The sequence below is a fragment of the Miniopterus natalensis genome, chromosome 1 (genome assembly GCF_054644295.1).
Source record: "Miniopterus natalensis isolate mMinNat1 chromosome 1, mMinNat1.hap1, whole genome shotgun sequence".
In the NCBI taxonomy this organism is placed as follows: Eukaryota; Metazoa; Chordata; class Mammalia; order Chiroptera; family Miniopteridae; genus Miniopterus; species Miniopterus natalensis.
In genome coordinates, this window is record NC_142081.1 from 102,457,781 (window position 1) to 102,478,950 (window position 21,170).

The 21,170-nt window shown below is 40.5% G+C and overlaps 1 non-coding gene and 1 pseudogene across 1 annotated transcript; one reads left to right on the forward strand and one right to left on the reverse strand.

Moving 5' to 3' along the window:
- Nucleotides 1-590: 590 nt before the first annotated feature.
- LOC107528652 (large ribosomal subunit protein eL21 pseudogene) lies at nucleotides 591-1,077 on the reverse strand (annotated as a pseudogene).
- Nucleotides 1,078-13,564: 12,487 nt separating this feature from the next.
- On the forward strand, nucleotides 13,565-13,864 carry LOC148094285 (signal recognition particle RNA). Its single transcript, XR_015716457.1, has one exon.
- The last annotated feature ends 7,306 nt before the right edge of the window (nucleotides 13,865-21,170 follow it).

The following is a 21,170-nucleotide window of genomic DNA, read 5'->3' on the forward strand; positions in this document are numbered from 1 at the left end:
GGCATGATGGGATAGAACTGTCATAATATTGAACATCATTTACTGGGTGTCTATACAGAGCACACACAGCTCTGAGTGCTTTGTGCAAATTATCACCTCAAAGAAGGATTTGGAGCCTGGCCAGTGTGGCTCAGTGATTACTGTGTCGTCCTGCTCACCGAAAGGTCACAGGTTCGATTCCCAATCAAGGGCACGTACCTGAGTGGCAGGTTGGATCCCCAGCTTGTTTGGGCGCCTGCAGGAGGCAACCAATCAATGTGTCTCTCTCACATTGATGTTTCTCTCTATATATCTCCCTCTCTCCCTCCCTTTCACTCTCTCTAAAAATCGGTGGGAAAAAATGTCTTCAGGTGAGAATTAACCAAAAAAAGATTTTGGAGTCAGAAGACTGGGGTTCAGAGTGCTGCCCCTCCATCTTATAGTTGTGAATCCTAAGTCTTAACCTTTGTAACTTCACATTTTTTTCTTTTCTTTTTTTGGACACAAAGTTTTCTTTATTTGTTGGGGGGGAGGGAAGCCACACTTCTACTAAATTAAGAGAAACATTTTTATTGGTATGGAGGTGTGTCCCCCCCCCCCCCGCCCACTTATCATGCCCCGAATTCACAGGGAATGGGCTTCAGCAGCTCAGGCTCCTTTCCATTGGTTCTCACAGAGTGTGCTTCTCTGGGTGGAGCATGCTGACGCTCCAGTTGAACCCAGGTACCTTTCTCTTTGGCTTCCTTATTTTTCTGATCATTTTCCTTCACATGTTTCAGGAAGCTATCTGGGCTCTTAGAGCGATTAATATACTCAATTGGTACATTAATTCTCTTGGCAAGAATCTTTGCCCTTAATCTGTTTGTTCATAACAGTGCCCACTGCATGCTGGGTGACACTGTAGACTCCTCCAGTTTTGCCATGGTAACATCTGTAGGGCATTCCTTTTTGAACAGTGCCCATTCCCTTGATGTCTACAATATCACATTTCTTATAGATTCACATGTATATGGCCAAAGGAACAACTCCATGTTTTCTAAAAGGCCCAAAGAACATATAGCAGGTGCCTCTCCTCTTTCCCTTTGTGTTAGTCATTTTGGCAAATTACTGGAAGGTGGCAGTTCCAGCTGGAAGGTGGCAGTTCCAGCCAAAATGTGTAACTTCATTTTTTATCCATAAAATCAGATGAAAAATGGTATCATCACTAATGAAAACAGTCACATTTACTGAGTGTCTGATATGTCAAACACCACACTAAATACTTTAAATATTTTATTTTAATCTATACGGCCACCATATGAGCTAGTGACTGTTAATATTTCACATGTGAGGAAACTGGGGGTAAGACAGGGTTAGTAATTTTTTGAAGGTCTGAGAATAAATCATGGATCTACAGTTCATCCTCCTAACCTCCAATTTATGCTGTCTCCCTGACTACCTAATGTAGTTGTTTTGAAGCTCAAGTACAGTCTTTCTTAAAATGTTTTATAACTATAAAGTATCATAGTAATTATTGTTATATTTGAGGAAGAATTTTTTTAATATATGGCAAATGGAAGTGAGTATTGTATCTTGTTTCATTTCTACATAACAGTTTTCTCAGAGCAGATTCCAATTTTTCCAAGTAGATAGGAGGTTGATCTGCTAGGCTTGGATTCTTTTAATGGAAGGCAGGATGTAATTAAAAACAGGAGCAACTTGAAGCACTAGCATCTACCTGGCACTGGCACTGTACAAGGGCTATAAAGTTGTTTTTAAAAGCCATTTTCCATTTATATGCCACCAGAATACAAGACTCGTGGAGGCAGGGACTTTACCCTGTCAACACAATGTCCCCAATGACCAGAAGACAGCATGTAAGTATCAGTAGTTCAGTCATTATTTGAATGAATAAATGAAAGTGAATCTGAGAGAGCAGAGGAGGCCTACTGGAGGGAAGGACAGAGATGAGTGTGGCAAATGCAGTCAGCACTCCCTGATGCCCCAGCCCACAAGATAACTGTGAAGGGTAAAGATGCTATGCCCACTGGGCAGACAGGAGGGGCAAAGGCAGCAATCCAGCCTGAGTGGCTGGTACATACTGGGGTTGAGCCCATGGTCAGAGCAGAGAAGCGCTGCAAAGGGTGGCAGAGGTCAAGCTACCATCACCACTGCTGGGATCTAACCTGCCCACCATCCTGTGGCCCACCCAGCATTACAATCCTAACTCAGCAGATAGTGAAAGGGCAGAGGCAACTTTCTAGTCCAAGTGGTCTGTACTCATTGCAATTATACCCATTGAGAAGAAAACAGCCCCGGATGGGAACCCAGTGTGGTTAGTGGCTTCTGGCTCAAAGAAAGCAGCACTGGGAACACGCAGGCTTGGAGACCCATTGCCTGCCACACCCCACCATGGCGGCGGTGCCCTGTAATGGAGGCAACCGGGCCATAAAGAAAACACTCACCTCTTCAGAGAATACAGATTTTCCACAGTTGATGTGACACCACCAACAGAGGTCCCTGAAGTCCCGATACTTCAGGTAAGAGAAAACAAAAATTTGAGCTATAGCACCACCTATTGGAAAACAAAAGAAAGCTCTCTACTTCTTAATCTGCTAAACAGTTAACATATTGTTTGCTGGTAGTTTTTATCCCGCGCTCTACTACCAGTCAACGTAAAACGTATGAACACGTTTCCTGCATACAATGTGAGACAGTACTTAAGTATATATACTACTATATATATTCCATTTCCTCAAATGCTCAAGCAAAGAAATAATAATTCATCAAGTATAATTAATAATCAAGGCTACAAGGTAAGTCAGAAAGAAAATGAAAAATTTCCAGAAAATAAACTTAAAGGCATGGAAGACTGACTTAAATGACAGAGAATTCAAGATTGAAATTTTGAAAAAACTCAACGAGATACAAGAAAACTCAGAAAATCAGTTCAGTGAGCTAAGAAATAAAGTCAATGAACAAAAGAAAGGCTTTACCAAAGAGATTAAACCTGTAAAAAGAACCAAACAGAAACTCTGGAACTGAAGAATTTAATAAATGAAATGAAGAATGAATTAGAGAGCTTAGGAAATAAACCAGACCAGATGGAGGTAAGAATTAGTGACATTGAAGATAGAAATCTAGAAATGATTCAGGTGAAAGAAAGCAAATTGAAAGTTAAAAAAAATGAAAGAACTCTATGAGATTTAACATGATTAGAAAGAGCAACAGAGAGTTTATTCAAACAAATAATCAATAAGAACTTCCCAAACCTATAGAAAGAGTTGGAGAGTCTAATCCAAGAAGCTGACAGAACGCTTAATTATCTCAATGTAAAGTGACATTCTCCAAGGTACATGGTATTAAAGCTCTCAAAAGTTTACAGCAATGAAAGAATTCTCAAGGCAACCAGGGAAAAGAATATGGAAACCCCACTAGGCTGATTATCATCTGATGATAATTATCATCAGATTTTTCAGCAGAAATCCTAGAAGCCAGGAGCAAGGAGAAGCAAATATTCAAAATATTGCAAGAGAAATCACCAGCCAAGAATAATATATCCACCAAAGTTATACTTTCAATACAATGGGAAAATAAAGGCTTGTCAGACAAACAGAAGCTGAAAAAATTTATCACCGCAAGATCTGCATTATAAGAAGTGCTAAAAGGAGTTCTTTTACCTGAAATAAAAAGGCAAAAGGATACAAAACAGACTAAGATGACAAATAGACAGAAGTAGGAAATTGCAATTCTTGTTCAGAATGAGGTATTAAACACTTAAACATGACATAAAGGTTACAGGGGTAAAAGAGTATTTTTTTAAAAAAAAAAGAAGACAATAGCCAGCGTAATTCGGAAATGAATGCATAGCATAAACAGGGATAATTTGTAACAACAAAAACATAAAAGACAAGGGGAGAAAGAATGAATGGAGATAACATGCAAGCAAAAGAAAAAAGACTGTTGTACATCTGAAACTTTCTTTGCACAGACATAATGGTAACCACAAAATAAAAATCTAGAACTGAGACCCATAAAATTTAAAAAAGAGGAAAAATATATAGAATATCACCAAACTAAAATAGCAGACAGATGAGAACACAAGAGAAAAGAAACAATGGATACATAGAGCAGCAAGTAAACAAGATAACATGGCTATAGGAAGTCCTTATATATCAATAATCACTCTAAATGTAAATAGACTGAATTCACTAATTAAAAGGCACAGAGTAGAAGGATGAATCAAAAACCAAAACTCAACTATATGATTCCTTCAGGAGACACATCTCAGCTGTAAAGACAAACATAGACTCAAAGTGTATCCAGAGAAAAAGAGTTGTAGCCATACCCATAGCAGGTAAAAATAGATTTGAAGATTAAAAAAAAAAAAAAAAAATCAAGAGCTTTGGTTCAGTAGCTCAGTTGGTTAGACTGTCATTACCAAAGTTGCAGGCTTGATCCCTGGTCAAGGTAATATAAGAAGCAACCAATGAATGCATTAATAAGTGGAACAACAAATCGATGTTTCTCTCTCCCTTCCTTTCTCTCTCTGTCTCGCTCTCAAATCAATAAAAAAATCTTAAGGTAACAAGAAACAAAGATGGACATTTTATAATGAGAAAGGGGACAATACATCAAGAAGACATACTTTTCAATACATATACACCCAATCTAGGAGCACCAAAATATATAAAGCAATTACTAACAGAACTAAAGGGAGAATTGACAAAATACAATTATTGTAGGGGATCTAACTACCTCACTGACAGCAATAGATAGGTCATCCAAACAGAAAATCAATAAGGAAATATCAACCTTAAATGGCACATTAGACCAAATGGACATAATCAATATTTACAGAGCTTTTTATCCTAGAACACCAGAATATATATACATTCTTCCCTAGTGTTCATGGAACATTCTCATAGATAGAGCATATGTTGGGCACAAAACTAGTTTCAACAAATATAAGAAGATTTAAAACATACCAAATATATTCTCTGACCATAATAGTTTGAGACCGGAAACCAACGCAAAAAGAAAGCTGGAAAATGCATAAATATGTGAAGATTAAAAACCATGCTACCAAACAACTACTGGGTTAAAGAAGAAATAAGAGATCCAAAGATACATAGAGACAAATGAGAATAACAATACGACATATCAAAATTTGAAGATTGCAGCAAAAGGCAAGTTTATAGCATTATAGGCCTACCTCAAGAAACAAGAAAAATCTCAAGTAAACAACCTAACTTTTCACTTTAAAGAACTAGTAAAAGAACAAATGAAGCCCAAAGTCAGTAGAAAGAAGAAAATAATAAAAATTAGAACAGATTTAAGTAAAATAAAGGACAATAGAAAAAAATTAATGCAACAAAGAGCTGACTCTTTGAGAAGGCAAATAAAATTGACAAAATTCTGCCTAGGCTCACTAAGGTGAAACAAGAAAAGAATCAAATAAAAAAATTAGAAATGAAAGAGGAGAAGTTACAACTGACACTGCAGAAATATGAAGGACTATACAAGAATACTATGAAAGGCTATATGCCACCAAATACAATAACCTAGAAGAAATAGATAAATTATTAGAAATATATAACCTTCCTTGACTGAATCATAAAGAACTGGAAAATCTAAATAGACCTATCAACAGTAAAGAAATTGAAACAACCATCAAAAACCTCCCCAAAGATTGGGGTCAAGATGGCAGTATAGGTAAATGCGGTACTCACATCCTCCCATAACCACATCAAAATTACAACTAAACTATGAAAAAAACCATCATTGAGAACAAACTGAAATCTAGCTGAACAGAAGTCCTATAACTAAGGATATAAAGAAAAAGCCACATCAAAACTGGTAGGAGGGCAGAGACACAGAATGGCCAGTCCCACACCCACTTGTGGTGGTTAAAAATCTGGAGAGATATCCAGCCCCACACCAGGACACCCAACCCAGTGTTTTAGTTCTAACTCCATAATTTCCAGCTGTGAAAAACAGCAGAGATTGTGGTTGAGTGTGGAGGGCTGCTGGAGTTCCAGGTACTCTTCTTCAAGGGCCCATAAATGGATTCACTCCCTCTGAGCTCCAACAGTGGGGCAGTTGCTTGAAAGGTGACAAAGACATATTGGGAGGAACTGAATTGTCTGACTTTCAGGCAAGAGTTGGAGGGGCAGCTTTCTCCCAGACAGCAATGCTGGCAAGGCCAGTTCCTTTTCTGGGCCCTCCCCCTACCAAGCCAGCAGGAGGGCGCCATATGTGAGTCTCCATCAACCTGCCTAAAATTGTTCACCATGCCCTGGTAATTCCCTGAGACCCTATCCCATTCCATTTTCAGGCCCTCCCAAGCTGTCCGGTACTGTTTCCATACAAACGGCCAGTCTTAGCTCATGCTGCAGACATTACTAAAATCTCTCAAGTAAGCAGCACCTGGCCTCAGTGTACACCCTACCTCTTGCTAAGTGACCCCAAGCCCAGCAGTAGCAGCAGCTAACCTTGGTTGGAAGCTTGACCTCTCCTAGGCACCTCCAAGCTGAAGACAAGTAGCCACCATCTTCAGATTGCTTTATAACTCATGCCAGGTGGCCCCGGGCAGGGCACAGGCCATACCTGACTTTGGCCTGCACCTCTCAAGAGGCCCCAGAGCCAGCACACCCAGTGGGCAGCTTCAGAAGAGACACATTCAAGGGGTGGATACATTCAAGGGGTGGACTCATCAGGCACCAGAGCCCTACTGAAGCAAGCCTTACTCTGTGAGGTCAACCCCTACACAGCAGCTCCTTCACTGTAGCTGTGGTCAGTTCACACAGTTCATCAGCCTGGAGGTAAATCCCTCCCTTCAATATGCCTACAGCTGTCAAGGCTCAACTACAACAGGAGAGTGTACATAGCCTGCGTGGCTGTGGCAGGGGCTGGGGGCACAACTGGAGTGGGCCCAGCTCAGGTGACCCAGAGAGGCTGTGCCACTGGGCCCTATAGGACACTTACTACACAAGACCACTCTACCAAGACCAGGAGATGTAGCAGCTCTACCTAATTCATAGAAACAAACACAGTGGCCAACCAAAATTAGGAGACAAAGAAATATGTTCCAAATGAAAGGATATAATAAAACTCCAGAAAAAGAACTAAATAAGATAGAGACAATCTACCAGAAGCTGAGTTCAAAACACCGGTTATAAGGATGCTTAATGAACTTAGAGGAAGAGTAGATGAACTTAGTGAGAAATTCATCAGAGAGATAGGAAACAAAAATGGAGATAGAAAACATAAGAAGAGCCAGTCAGAAGTAAGGAATACAATAACTAAAATGAAAATTTGTTACAAGGAATCAACATTAGAATAGATGAAGCAGAGGATCAAATAAGCAATTTGGAAGATAAGGAAGCAGAAAACACCCAATCAGAACAGCCAAAAAAAAAAAAAAAATAGGATAGTGTAAGGAGCCTCTGAGATAACTTCAAGCCTACTGACATTCATATCATGAGGATGCCAGAAGGAGAAGAGAGAGTGCAAGAAACTGAAAACCTATTTGAAAAAATAATGACAGAAAATGTCCCTTACCTAGTGAAGGAAGTAGACAGACAAGTCCAAGAAGAGAGAGAGCCCCAAACAAGCTGAACTCAAAGAGGGCCGCACCAAGACACATCATAATTAAAATGCCAAATGTTGCCTTAAAGGTCAGTAGTTAGAACATTGACCTGAACACTGAAGGGTCTTGGGTTTGATTCTGGTCAAGGGCATGTACCTAGGTTGCATGCTCAACCCCCAGTCCTAGTCTGGGGCACGTTTGGGAGGCAACCAATCAATGTGTCTCTTTCACATCAATGTTTCTTCCTCCCCCCCGCCTTCACTCTCTCTGCAAATCAGTAGAAAAAATATCATTAGGTGAGGATTTAAAAAATAAAAATAAAATAATAATAATAAAAATAAAATAAAATGCCAAATGTTAAAGACAAAGAGATCATCTTAAAAACAGCAAGAGAAAAGCAGGAGCTCCCATAAGACTGTCAGCTGTATTCTCAAGAGAAACTTTGCAGGCCAGAAGGAATTGGCAAAAAAAATATTCAAAGTGATGAAATGCAAGGATCTACAACCAAGATTACTTTACCCAGTAAAGCTATCATTTTAGAATTAAAGCTAAAGGAAGTTCATCACCACCAAACCAGTATACAAGAAAAGTTAGAGGGACTTCTTGAAGAAGAAAGAGGAGGAGGAGAAGAAGGATCAAAGTAATGAATACTAAAATGGCAATAAATACATATCTGTCAATAATTACTTTAAATGAAAATGGATAAAAATGCTCCAATCAAAAGGCATATGGTAACTGAGTGCATAAGAAAACAAGGCCCTTACATATGTTGTCTACAGGAGACTCACTTCAGATGAAAACACACTCAAAGACTGAAAGTGAAGAGACAGAAAAGGTATTTCATGAAAATAAAAGCAAAAACAAAAAGCTGAGGTAGCAATACTTATACCAGACAAAATAGACTTTAAAACAAAGGTTATAACAAGAGACAATGAAAGAGCCAGAAATTCCACTTCTAGAATTTATCCAAAGAAACCCAAACACAAAATTGAAAAGACATATACATCTATATGTTCACTGCAGCATTATTTACAATAGCCAAGATATGAAAGCAACCCTAAGTGTCCATCAATAGATGAATGGATAGAAAAGAGATGGCGCATATAAATAATGAAATATAACTCAGCCATTAAAAAAGAGAACTAAATCTTGCCATCTGCAACAGCATGAATGGACCTAGAGGGTATTGTGCTGAGTGAAATAAGTCAGACAGAGAAAGAAAAATACCATATGATTTCACATATGTGAAATCTAAAACACAAAATAAATGAATAAGCAGACCAGAAATAGACTGATAGACACAGAGAACATTTTGATAGGTGCCAGATAGGAAGGAGATTGGAGAAGATGAAAAAGATGGAGAAATAAAGAAGCACAAATTAGTAGTTACAGAATAGTCATGGGGATGTAAAGTACAGCACAGGGAATATAGTCAATAATGTTGAAATAACTATGTGTGGGGTCAGATGGTACTAGATTTACCAGATTGACCAATTCATAAGTTATATAAATGTCTAATCACTGGGTTGTATACCCAAAACTAATAATAATATTATATATCACCTGTAATTGAAAAATAAAATTATTATTTAATAAACCCTCCCCAAAAGTAAAATTCCAGGACCAGATGGCTTCACTAGTGAATTCTACAAAACACTCAAAGAAGATTGAAAACCTACCCTTCTCAAACCCTTCCAAAAAACAAATAGATTTAAGCATTTAAGGCATCATACAGTATTAGCTCTCTGTATTATTTATCCTTTATTATAGTTTTCTGCATTTGATCTGCCTTACTTCCTGACTTGCTATTTAGAGGTTCAGCTCCTCAAGGAGATCCTTCTAATGGCTAGGTTGGTGGTGAAAGCAAGATGAAAGAACTTTCCATGCTACAAAAGCCAGAGAAAAAAATTAGTCCTCCAGCCCTGGCAGGTGTACTCAAGTGGTTGGGCATCCTCCCATGCACCGAAAGGTTCCTGGTTTGATTCCTGGTGAGGGCACATGCCTGGCTTTCAGGCTCCATCTCTGGTTGTGGGCATGCAGGAGGCAGCCAATTTGTGCTCTCACATCGATGTTTCTCTCTCTCTCTAAAAATCAATAGAAATTTTTTTAAAGTTAATCCTCCAAATCTCAAGAAAAATGGATTTAAAACCAAATAAAATAACTTTTAATGTCATACAGTGCTGCTGCAAAGAGAGAAAATGAATGAATTTTAAAATGAGTGGGAAGGAAGAAAGGAAGATAGAAGAAAAAGAAAGAAGGAAAAAAGGATAGGATTGTATTGATAAGTAGAGCTTGACAACATTGTAAACAAATACCCTAACCTAATCCAAAACTCAGCTTTGGATTGTAAAGAAAAAATTTCCTTAGGAAAGCATAACCAGGTGGATTCATGTGAGATTTCCTCTTCCATAGCCTTTTTTTATTTTGCCTTATGTACACATGGTCTGTATATCAAGGACAAACAGTGGAGCTGTGTTTGGTGTTCAGTACCTTTGGACCATCAGTATATAATTGTTTGTAGTAGCTCCTATTCCAAGATACCACTTAGAGCACAGTCACCAATATTCATGAGTATGAAAATGGTTGTAAAATTCTAGGTAAATACACTATAACCAATTTAACAACGGCTTAGCTGAGCAAAATGTATAGGTTTGTTTCCATTTCAAGTAAGAAAGATTTATTTTCCAAGAGGTTTAGGAGGACACCTACTGGATTATATGTCCACAAATAATAGTCAGATAACATAATCCTGATGATCTTGTCACCAGCCCAGAGCAGGTCTGGCTCAGGCCAGTTGGTAATGTGGGGGTTCTTGACTTTGTGCAGGAAAGATTTCACAAAACAAGTCCAGGTATGTTTATTAAAGCTGGGGAGAGTGAAACAAATGAAGGACTTAGGGTAGAAGAAGCAACAGGAGAGAGCCTAGGTAGGCTCTGCTTTGGCTCCCTAAAAATATTATAGGAAAGAAGTGAGCCTAAGCCCTGAAGCCCTGGCCCGGTATCTCAGTTGGTTAGAGAATTTTTATGAGTTTATTTGAGCCAAACTGACAATTGCCAGGAAGCAAAATTTCAATGGATTGAGATCATGCTCCAGGGAATGGCAGTTTTGCACCTTACTTTATACATTACAATCAAAAGAGGAGATGCATGTGGGTTACATGAAATGCATTGGTGACAAATGTATGTGGGTTACATGAAATCCACTGGTGATAGATTAGAGAGGTGGGAGAAAGCAAAGGGAGTAGGGAGCCTCTGGGATTCAATAAAAAGTAAAATGATGGACACGTACTTCTTTTATATAGGTGGGTACCAAATAGTTAACAGTCAACAATTAACACAATAACAATAACAATGAGAATTTGTGGTCTCCACCCTGGTGCAGTAGTCTGGAAAAAGGGAAGTTACCTTGACATCGCCAAGGAATGCTATTGTAGATGCAAATAGACAGACTCAATGAAGGTAAAGACTGACTTTTTGGAGGGATGGGGGAGGGGGGATAAGGGAAGATTCTAGTCTCATGCCTGCCTCCATGACCTGCTTTTAGCTTAGTTCCTTTTTAAAATGAGTTTGTTTGCTTCAATCTACAGACAGATTGCTTGTAGTCAAAGTATCCTAACAGATGTCTTGTTCTTGAGAACCCAGTTAAAATGACACCTCCTCAAGGACTCCTTATATAAAGGTGATCTCCTCCCCCTCTTGCCACCATTGTTTTTTGCACTTTGTTTCATTCATGACACTTATCACAGATTATAATTAAACATTTTTCTCTATGTTTTTGTTTTTCTCCCCCACATGTCTCTTCTTCATCACCATATCTTTACCACCTAGCACACTGCCTGGCATTGGATAAGCAAGAAATAAATATTTAGCTTAGATGAATGAAACAGTAGTCAAGAATGACTCAAAGAGTTCTGAAGTAACCAACTAAATGTATAGGTAGAGAGAGAAAATATAGGAAGTTGGGCAAACTTGGAGGAAGTGTTCAGAAGATGATCAGTTTTGCTTGAACCTGCTGAATTTGAAGTTTTGAATAATTTCAAGTTACATTCAGTAAGCACCAAAAAATGTGGACCTTGAGCTCCAGAAAAGGCATCAGATTAGAGCTATAGATTTGAGAGCCTTCATAATTGATGAGATCACTCACAAAGTGTAGCAAGAGATCAGAAGTTTAGGAGGAAATTACAAAGAGAGAGGTTGGATGGGTGTGGAAATGATTGATGGAAAAATTTTGATCTAGTTGGTTTGCAATAGGAATGGACAACAGAGAGCTTCTCTTCCTTGGAGATGTAAAGATAAATTTAGAGAAGGAAGAGTAACAAGGAGTTGAAAGAATTTTTTTACTTTAATTTATATATGAAGAGAGCAAAAATCTGCTGCAAAGGTGGAGGTGGAGGGGAAAGTTTAAATTAGTTTCTAAGAGCAAGGTGGGGCAAGAAAGATTGCTGTTAAAAGACCCCCCAAAAAAGGGGGTCTGCTGGTTGTAGACCTACTTTGGTTGGAAATTCTGTTTTCCTTCTTCCCTTCTACCCCTTCCTAACCTAAGCTTATAACAAAAACAACTTCAGGCTGCCAAATCCTAATTCTTGCACCAGTCTACCCAACACTAGATTTTTCTCCAACAATAACTAACAGCAAACATGTGAGGGTGGCAAAAGGAGATGGCTCCCTTCTTTCCAGTAGTGAACACTGAGCTGGCCTGCAAGTATGTTTGTGGACCCCCAACTTCCTCTACCATGGGTTATATTCCTTCATACAGTGAAGACACCTCGTAAATGCTTGCTGGGCACAATGAGGGATTTAGGACAGACGGTTCCCTCGTAAATAAAGTGTTCGATGGGCCAGGTACAGAAACTCACCAGGACAGGAAGCCCCAGGTGCCTATCAAGGGGCAAAACTGGGAAAAGAACCTTGTCCCCAGGGTAGTTGGTCCTCCCCTAGCATATTACTCACTGGTCATGTGGTCTAGACCCCCTGGTGTCTCCTTCCTAAAGCTAACATCTAGGCCTCAGTTGTATTTCAGCTCCAGGCCCAAAAAAGCAGCAAAAGCAGACAAGTGGTGCCACGCTGCTTCAGGACCAACTACACAGACTAAGGATCCCAGCCCTGGCACTGACCAATCAGCGGAAACCACGAACCTGAAAGAGCATACCAGAAATATTCTATTAGGATGAAGATTCTGATGAATATTCTATTAAGACCCTCCTCTGAGACCTCCCCTAAGATTTCCACCTATAAAAAAGAGATAAATAGCTCAGAACAAAGGACCCAGTATGCACTCCCCACCAGGGGGCATGCCAAGGCCATCTCCAGTCCCCTTCTTAACTCAGAGGGAAGCCCAGGAGACTTCCAACCTGGGGAGAGCCACAGCAGCAGTTACTCCCTGCTTGCCCCCAGAGCTTGTCTCCAAGGCCTGCTAATCTCTCTGACTTCTCAGTGAACCAAAGCAGCCCAGCCTAGGCTCTCCTGCTGCTTCTATACTCCTTGTTTCACCCTCCCAAGTATTTTTTGCTGCCACCATAGACCCAATACCCTTTGACTCGGCGTGTAGCCCTTCCCTTTGGATATCCCCACCCCCCAAACGCTTTTCTTAAATAAATTCAATTATTTTTACTCACTATCTGAGCTGGCTATTTACCCTGCTCGCTACCATGGACCTTAATCTTTCATACAGCATCCATCCCCAAAAGATGGGGCACTTATTTAGGGCCTGCTGGGAGACTAGGTAATTGCGCTTCCTTTTGCTCTCGGTAAGCGTGGGGACACCCGCTACACGCACTAGGCGCACACTGACCCATTTCTCTTCCACAGAAACACAGCGCTCAGAGCAAAATACCAAAAGATAGGGAGGAAACAGTGAAAGCTGCGTTCCACCCTCGCAACCGACGACGTAACGCCTGCGCAGCCTCCGGGCCGTCCCCGGTGGGCGGGCTTATTCCGGCGACACGCAGGGCCCGCTCCGCCCCCGATGGCGTCACCGGAGCGGAGGCTCTAAGGCGGCGCGGCGCCTCCGCCCAGCGCCGGGCGCGGTGGCGCGCGCCTGTAGTCCCAGCTACTCGGGAGGCTGAGGCTGGAGGATCGCTTGAGCCCAGGAGTTCTGGGCTGTAGTGCGCTATGCCGATCGGGTGTCCGCACTAAGTTCGGCATCAATATGGTGACCTCCCGGGAGCGGGGGACCACCAGGTTGCCTAAGGAGGGGTGAACCGGCCCAGGTCGGAAACGGAGCAGGTCAAAACTCCCGTGCTGATCAGTAGTGGGATCGCGCCTGTGAATAGCCACTGCACTCCAGCCTGGGCAACATAGCGAGACCCCGTCTCTTTTGCCCCTCCCTGCTTTAAAGGGGAACACCCTTATCCCCCTAAAATAGTTTGCCCCCTTCCAGACACATACTTCATACCTACGAAGGAGTCCTTACTAACCCTCATTACTGCCTCTCCTCCCAATATTCATTTGTCTCATATTTTACGCCTCCTTTACGATTAAAGCCCTTGGAGTAACAGGATACTCGGGGACTGCCAGCCACCTCATCACTAACCCCTGCTGGATCATTGGCAAAGCGCCCCTGCGAAAAGCTGTTATCACTCCCGAAGCCAGCAGGGGATGCTCGTGGACGCACAGCCAGTAAGAGAAAACGCGGACAACAATGCAAAAATGCATTGAAATTAATATTTCATACAGCATCCCCAAAAGATGCGGCACTTATTTAGGGCCTGCTGAGAGACTAAATTCCCACGTTCTGCCCGCAGCGGTCCCACTTGCTGCTCCGCAGTTTGACCGGACCTGCGTTCCTCACCTACCCCCGCAGGATGTCACCTTCTTTCACCACTAGCCTGCCAAGGTTTTTGCTTTTAAATGCTGCAGACGTCAAGATATGTCTGGCTAAACAAGTTTTTCCCCCAAATCCTTAAATTCGACCCGTTTACAATGATGATGACCTTCTGACCGGGGTCCGTTTTACTCCCCTCTTGTAGGAGGTGATAAAACAACTTCAGGGGAGCCCAGACGACCTTTGTGATAGCAGAAGTAAGGGGCTAGCGCGGTAGAATGCGTCTCTGCTTGCCAACAGCTAATGTAAAAGATGAAATTGAAGCGCGGAGCTTGGAGAACCTGGTGGGGCTGGTTTTGAGCCCAGCGTTGGCGAGCCTCATTGCCTTCCTCTGAGCCATATTCAGCAAGTACTGTGTCCCTATCTCGTTTTTAAAAGAAACAGGCAAATACATGTATAAAAGAAGAGCATTTTTTCACATTGTCAGTTCTTGGTGGTCTGTGATGGTAATTCCATTTTTATGAAAGAACTATCTTAGAAGGTTTCCTTTTAAATTCAAGCACTTTCGGGGCAGTGAAAATTGACCACACGTTCACATCACTCTTGACATTAATCTGATAGTCTATTGGGAAGTTAAAAACTCTAAGCACAGAGTCTATGCTTAGACTTGTAAAATGAAGAGAAAGGGGGAAAATGTAGTAAGCTTTTCATAAAGCTAATTGTATTCCACTTTTCTGAGGTGACTCATTCCATTTGAACAAACATAACTATTTTTTAAAGGCCCTTCTTGAACTGAACAGGTGTCTTCTCTGTGGTTGCTTCTGGGTCTTCCCTCTACAACTATATGGAACAAGTCTTATTCCAATTCTCAGGACAGCTTTCCAAGAATTTAAAAGTCACTCTCTAATTATGTATATTTCACTAAGTGGATATATGTGGAGATGTTTTTACTTTTTTTATTCTTTACCCTATCCCACCGAAAATTAGGAGGCAAAATACTTTTGGCATGCCTCATATGTTTTTTACTAAACAAATCCCTGAATTTGGCCCAGAATGACTTAGCTATGGAGGTAAGGACCGTGAAAAGCTGCCTCTGTTAGCCCTGGGATCTCAACCCATCTTCAGTCTTTTCCACCACCTTTGGGAAAACACAGTTTTGTGTACCTGAGAAGTATGCTAGACAAAATAATGCCTCTGTCCCCCAAAGATGTGCACTTCCTAATGTCTGGAATCTATGATACCATACTTTACACAGTAAAAGGGGTTTACAGATGTTAGTAAATTAAGGATCTTGAAATGAGGAGATTTATCCTGGATTATCCCAGTGGACACAATATGATTATAATGATCCTTATAAGAGGGAGGTAAGAGAGTCAAAGTCAGAGGAGGAGATGTGTCCTGGAAACAGAATGGAGTCATGCAGAGTCACCAACCAAGGAATGTGGACAGCTACTGGAAGCTGGAAAAGGCAAGGAAACATATTCTCTCCAAGAGCCTCCAATAAGAATGCAGTCCTGCTAACCCATTTGGAACTTCCTGGGCATTAGAACTGTAAGACAATAAGTCTGTTTTGCTTAAGCCACTTAATTTGTAGTAATTTGTTACAGTAGGAGTAGAAAATACATGAGAAGTGTCAAGGGTAGTCTATACCTGAAAAAACTCTATGAAGTCAGAAGCTGTCTTCTTTAACATGCTTGTACCTTTTTAAAAAACTTTTCATATTGAACAAGTTTTCAGGGTCAATACTTTTCCCTTTAGGGTGAGTGTGTGTGTGTGTGTGTGTGTGTGTGTGTGTGTGTATCTTTCTTAAAGCCATAATATTTTAACAATTTACCCAACCATTTATCTATCCATTCATCTAGTCATCCATCCATCCACTTAGCTATACATTTTAAAAATGTTTAAATGCCCAATATTTACCAGATCCCATGTTGATAGTAGATAAGCAGAAATAATATAGACAAGTCATTCCCTTTGTAGACCTTCCAGTATGCTGTGGGAGAGGAAGCAACAATTATTTTTAAATAAGCCATGTAAAGTGTGATTTAGGGTTCTTATGATGTCTTGCTAAATATATTTAATTATTTTTCCTGCCTGAATGCTTGAAATGTCCAATAACAAAAACTCTCTCCTTGGTTAAAACATGGTTTTCAGAAGGCCATTGTTACAAATGCACTTCAATATCAATATCATTAAAGAATACTTATTTCAACCATCCACCCAATACTTGGTTATACTTTACAATTTTCTACAACATTCATGAGAGAAGTTCAGTATATCATGAAGTTGACTGTATCTTTTTTTAAACCTTTAATCATGTTAATGGTGGAATATTTTTGACATGCAGAGACTTTAAAGTTTTATGCATTCAAATCTATTAGTCTTATCTTTTATAGTTTTTGCTTTTGGTGTTTTTCTTTGAAGGGTCTCATCCATCTCAAGAGTGTATAAACATTTTCACATTAACATTTACAACTCTTTTATATTTAGAATACATACATCGCTGATTTAAAAATAACATTCTGACTCTCAAAAACAATGCTTTCTGCCCTTAATTCTACTTTGTTTAATGTTAATATTAAAACCCTTGCTCTTTTTTTAATGTTTGCTTAAATTTACCTATTATTTGTGTTATCTATTGTATACACTATAGACTGAATGTTTGTGTTCCCCAAAATGTATTTGTTAAAACCTAATCGCCAATGTGGTGGTATTTAGAAGTGGGACCTTTGGGAAATGATTAGGCCCTGAAAGTGAAGTCCTTATGAATGGAATTAGACACTCCAGACTGGAACTCCCTCGCCCCCTCCATCGTGTGGGGACATACTGAGAAGGTAGCTTTATATGAACCAGAAAGCAGGCCTCCACCAGACACCAAATCTGTAGGCACCTTGACCTTGGACATCTCAGTCTATGGTATTTTTATTACAGCAGCCTGAAGGTACTAAGACAGTGTATACCAAACTACTCAAAAACTTAGTGGTATGAAATAACAACTATGTTATTATATCGTATTATTTAGAGGGTCAGAAATTTGGGCAAAGCTCTGTTCGACAGTTCTGCTCCAGGTAATATTGATGATATTCAGTTGGTTGCTAGTCTAACCTGGAGGGTCCAACATGACTTAATTCACATACCTCAGACTGGACTGTAAAACTGCACTCAGTCAAGCCATCTACCTCTCCACATAGACTCAAGTCCTCTCTCTGGCAAGTTGTGAGACTTCTTACACAGAGACTCAGGCTCCAAGAGACCATGTTGGAAGCTACTAGTCCTCTTAAAAGCTAGACCAAGAAATAGCACAGGATCACTTTTGTCTGCTGTACTTTATTAGTCAAAGCTGTCATAGGCTAGTCTAATCCCCCAGCACATATGTACTTTAATGCTTTGTTTTACTTTTGTGAGATATGTCAAACATATGAAAGACATAAACGTAAAAGTTTAAAGAATTTATCAAGTGGACAACTGGTATCTAGAAAGAGAACTCACTAGCACCCTGGAAGCCCATGCCAAAATAACCCTCCCTCTTAGACATAACCACTATTTTGACTTTGTGACATTATCTTGTTATTTCTTCTGGTCTTGCCACCTGTGTACGCATCCCTAAATAGCTATTCCTTCTTTGAACAACCTTGACTGCTAGGAAGTTTTCTTTGTGTTGGTATTTGATTCATTTTCCTGAAATCTCCTCATTAGTAGTAGCTTTAACCCTTGGGGTTGCAAATAACATTTAACATCATTTCCACCCACCAGCACCTCAAACATTTCTCACATTGCTTGGTTTCAGTCTCATCTTACCTTTCTGTTTGTCAGGTTTATACATCTTTCTTGGAAAGTATGGTCCCCAGTACAGAACATAATATTCTACCTCTGGTTTTTCATCTAAGCATAGGACTGTAATATCTCATCTCTCATTCTAGATCCCAAACTTCTATTGATAAGGTCAAATAGTGTTATTTGCTTAATGCTGTGCTTATAAGACACTAAAATACCCAATGCGAAGCAATGCATGGGGTCAGTGTATGCTGTTCAATACATAAATGCGTGAATAAACGAGCCTTGTAAACACCTGGCATACTGGACTATGGTAGAGTAGAGCACGCCTAGGCTCTGAACCTCTCAGGAATAAGCAGACCAAATCTGTCAGAATCAACTTTTTCAAAAGTGTAGAATCTAATAAAAAACTTACAACAATCAGGGAAATGTTTAATGAACGGGAAAAACTGTAAGTACCAGAGCTCTATGGCATTTTAATCTTCCCTGTGACTATTCCCCACTCTTCATTTCCACAGTGGCCCTGCAGACAGCAGTTCACATTCCAGGTGCAATAAGCTGACAGAAGGAGCAGTACAGACATACTTCTAAAAGAACTGTAGTTGTGTGTTTTGACCTGTGTGGTAGCTCCCTAAGAAGTCAGACCAAATTGCCTTTGTTTTTATTACATAGGGGCTTTTTAGGGCATGGGGAGGATTCATGAGCAGTATTTCTTGAAAGCTAGTAAAGGCAAATGTGTTAGCTGCTGCCACCTGGGACAACAGATAATAGTCAAGGCAATAAATAGACCAAAAAAGCTGGAAAGAAAAGAAGCTGGGAAAGGAGTTACTTGGGGGAGTAAAGATTATGAAAAGCTCTGGCATATTGCAGGGAATCTAGAAGCTCACGCACAATTAGGGCAGAACACAGTCTCAGAAAAGACTACAGAAGATCCTAAAATCTCACATTTGGCTGAGCTTAAGGGTTTGAGCAAGAAGAAAGTGAAGGCTAGAGCAGAGTCATAAACTGCCACACTAATGTTAAAGAAGTGCCCCAACATAACCCAGTCTGCAGAGGGAGAGTTCTTTTGTTTGTTTGGTTGGTTGGTTCTGTGAACCCTGGGAAAGATGACACCTGCTAAGAAGGGCTCCTCATGGCTAACTGGGCTAAAATTTTAAAAAGAAACCTTTCTACACAGAGCCCTCTCACACAAATTGCATTTCATGGAGAAACCTGCACTGAACTGCCTGCCTGCTCTGTGTTTCTGCCATCTGAGCCAGCCCTTTATGAGTGAGTTTCTGTAATCCTGGGAAAGGATTAGATGGTAAATTGTGGTTAGTTTTCCAAGTTTCAGCTCTTAGCACCGTAGCTGCTACCCATCCCCAACCAATGGGACTGAGGCTTTCCCCATCCAGCCAGAACTGTTCAGCTCTGATCAACCAGAGCGGCTCTATTCTAACCCTTAAGGACAGTCCTTTTGGACCGATCAAACTTGGAGGATTTGGAGTCCTCATTTGCATGAGGACAGACCATCAAGGACCAAGGGCAGGAATTTGGTCCTTGATATAAGCCAGCTCCCCCCTGGCTCTGGGAATGCACTTTCCCTTTCCACAAAAGACTGAAAAATGTGTCTCCCTGCATGAGCTGAAACACCAAAGAAGTTTTGCCAGAGCAGAGCAGAGCCAACTGGTGCAATGCAAAGCAGACCAGCATGGAGCAGAGCTGTCTAGCCAGAGAGGGGTCTGGCCCCAGAGCTGCCTCACAGCTGTGGTGTTTTCACAGCCATGCAGTATCACAGTTGAGCTATTTTGCAGTAAATAAAGTTTCCTTTTTCACTGTGCCCAAAATTGGGGGTTTCTGTTGGTGTTGAATTGGCACCAATAACCATCGGTTGACAGTTGGTTAGTTGGATGGTTGGTTAGTTCCAGCATCTGAGGAAATTTCTGTCAAGCCATTAGTGGGCTCTAATCTAATCGAACAGAGGCTTCAGTGGCCACACACAATAGACTTAAAATGAGTTCAGAAGGAGAGGATCTTGGGAAGATGGTAGGGTAGAAAGCACCAGGAATCTGTCTTCCTACCTAGACAGCAATTATACTGGCAGAATCTGTTTGCTATACCTGTTTCGGAATTCTTGAGTCTTGTAGGCTTGCAACATCTTAGGAAAGGATTAGATAATTAATTGTGGTTAGTTTTCCTAAATTTCAGCTCTTAGCACAGTAGCTGCTACCCATCCCCACCTCCTAGCTATGTGGCAGCCAGATGTGTACCTGTTTCTGGAGCAGCTTCCACACAGCTTTCAGGAGCCAGACTAGGCAAAAATGGACCCTTTTTTCCAAATTGCTGCTTCTCGTCACAGAGGTGCAAAGAGGCAGGTGGCCATTATTGTTGCACCTCCAACCATTGTTGGAAACCCCTGTCCCTTCCAGCTGAAGTAACTTACAGGGGATTTAAAAGGGCTGGCAGCCCTTTTTTCCTCTCTTAATTTTTTTTCTTTTCCCCTTTTGGGAGGCAGAAATTAAAGACTAGGACATTCACAGCAACTGCATATAAGGGGAAAATTAGAAATTTCTGCTTCAAAGATCTTGACGAGACATTCCTCTAAGAAGATACTCAAATGTCCAATCAACACATGAAGAAATGCTCAGCTTCACTGATCATTAGGGAAATAGAAATCAAAACTAAATAAGATATCACTTCACACCCATTTAAAAGAAGTGATGGTGAGAATGTAGAGAAATTGGAACACATGCACTGCTGGTTCCACCACGTAGAAAACAGTATGGTGGTTCCTCAAAATATTAAAAAATAAAATTGCCATATGATCCAACAATTCCTCTTCTGGGAATAGGCCTTAAAAATTTTAAAACAGGATATTGAAGAGATATTTGCACACCCATGTTCATAGCAGCATTATTCACAATAGCTAAAATGTGGAAGTCACTCAAGTATCCATTGGTGGATGAATGGATAAATAAAATGTGGCATACACATACAATGAAATTATTTCAGCGTTAAAAAGGAAGAAAATTCTGACATATGCTACAACATGGATGAGCCTTGAGGACATTGTGCTAAGTGAAATAAATCCATCACAAAAAGACAA